The sequence below is a fragment of the Lagopus leucura genome, unplaced genomic scaffold (genome assembly GCF_019238085.1).
Source record: "Lagopus leucura isolate 7727_CA_CO unplaced genomic scaffold, USGS_WTPT01 Super-Scaffold_100157, whole genome shotgun sequence".
NCBI classification, from domain to species: domain Eukaryota; kingdom Metazoa; phylum Chordata; class Aves; order Galliformes; family Phasianidae; genus Lagopus; species Lagopus leucura.
This window is the reverse complement of record NW_024962334.1, coordinates 10457922-10460153: the sequence shown is the minus strand read 5'-3', so window position 1 is coordinate 10460153 and position 2232 is coordinate 10457922.

The following is a 2232-nucleotide window of genomic DNA, read 5'->3' as shown; positions in this document are numbered from 1 at the left end:
TATGTATATGTATATGTATATGTATATGTATATGTATATGTATATGTGTGGCTATCAGTACATCCCACAGACCTCAGCACTATACTAATCCCAGCTGCTCCATGCTCCTTTTCCAGTGAACCACAGGGCCAAAGTGCTCTCCTCACTCAAAACGGTCATAGGGCAGAATGGTTCTCCATAGCTTACCGGTGGTGCTGTAAGCAACACAGAGATTTCAGATTGCAGCCCAGACTACTTCATTGTGAAGGAGATGCTGGTCCCTGTATGTGGGCAAAGCAGAGATTTGGGCACAGAACCCAGCTAAAAGCATGATGTATGCATCCCACAGAGCAATGGCTTTTGAGTCACGGGTAGGCAGGCAAATGGGAGATCATCTTCAGTCACCCACTGTAATCTGTCTGCTCATCACAACCCAGCTTTTTGCTGATACACTACTCTGCAAATACGTCAGTCGTGCCCCAGGCAATGTATCGATGTAAATGACTTGCCCTGAATGAATTCTTTTTAGTGTATGGTGATATGTGTTATCCAGCCTGACCAATATGAATTTTAACTGGTGCATAAGCTCCCTGAAATTGTTTTTTTGTGCTGTGCTTACACCTGCTTTTTAAATATACTGCCCCTCCTTGCAGCTGCAAGGCTGGGGTGTCCCTTCATTTGTATGGTAAAGTTGAGAGTATCCACACTAATGGAGCACAGGCTGCTGCAAGAGCCTGGGGAACATGTAGAAGCTGCATGCCCAGCCAGCATCAGTGGGTGCATAATAATGAGCTAGATCCCTGTGGTCCCCCTCTACCCATTTTCCAGTAGCTGGACTGGACAATAGGCAGCAGCCTTTCCTATGGGGAAAGGAAAAAAAGAGATCTCAGAGTAGAGGTTCAACTGGCATAGACAGTCCTTTCCTAGCAACCTACATAATGTGCTTATCTCTAAACCAGATTTTCAGCATGTTGGAAAGAAAGCGTTGGGTCCCTGTTTGATAACAGGATATGAATCACAGCCAGTGGACCTGGGCTGAGAATGTGGTGTCTAAATCTGAGCTTCTCCAGTGCCAGCGGAATTCCAGCTGGGGCACATCCAGGATTCATCTGCAAAGCCTAAGAAAGAGAAGGAGATATGATTGACATGATAATGCAGCATCTCCCATGCAAAATGCACACACCCCCTCCAGCATTTTCATAGCCAAATACACACCTTGTTTTGCACTATAAAGAGCATGGGAAAGAGATGTGATAATGAGACATAACGAGATGCATATATAAGACAAGCTACGGACAGGCAGTGAACATAAAAAGAGATGTGTATATATGCACATAGGGGGGAAGTGGCAGATAGGCAGTTACAATCTAACAACAATAATAACAACGGTAATTAAATTATGTTCATTTTCCATCCCCTATTCACCTTTTTCTTGAAAAAAGAAGGAAATAATAAGGCTTTCTATTCAGATTCTTGTAACTAGACTCCTGTCAAAAATGCCTACCAATATCTGCATAAATCATTACACTAGTATGCTTCAGCTGTCTTCCTGTCCCTTGTGTTCTGACTTTCTTTTTCTTTATTAGCAAAGGTAAAGCTGCACAGATAGCCCACAAAAATGCATTTTACAGAGAACGCTGGAAAATATCAGTTTGGAATTCAGTGGCACACCCAGCACTAAAATCTGCTTTCACCGTATCAAGAATCAGAAGCGATGCCAGACCTGTCTCTGTCTCTAACACTTGCAAAAGGAGCATGAGCAAGCTTCAAATCAAAAAGGTCTTGGAGACATTATTGGGAAATATTTTCAAATGATAAATAATAAGGGAAAAATAAAATTTCTGGACTATACAGCATCAGAAAAAGAGGTAATATTTGTTCACTAAACTCTGTTCTAATTATTGACATATTGCAACTAATCAGCATTAGGGGCAAAAAGAAGCTGTAATGTATCCATGTCCTTGTCTTTTTGGAGTGTTTCCAGTACTAATTGCACCAGAGGAGCACTGTGGACGGGAATCCTTTTGCTCTTCTTCCAGTCATTGCTTAGAGGGACTCCCAAGTCTGCACAAAATGTTACAGATTTTCTGACTTTGTTGCAGTAATATTTTTGCCCTTTTGCCCTTTGTAAGGCCATGGAGCCACAGCAATAACCTTTTAGCTGAAAGCCTTTTGAAGGCCAAATCAGCGCTAGCAGATGTACCGAGATTTCCCCTGGGAAAGAATCTAGTTGAGTCAGTCTGATGGCAGCAG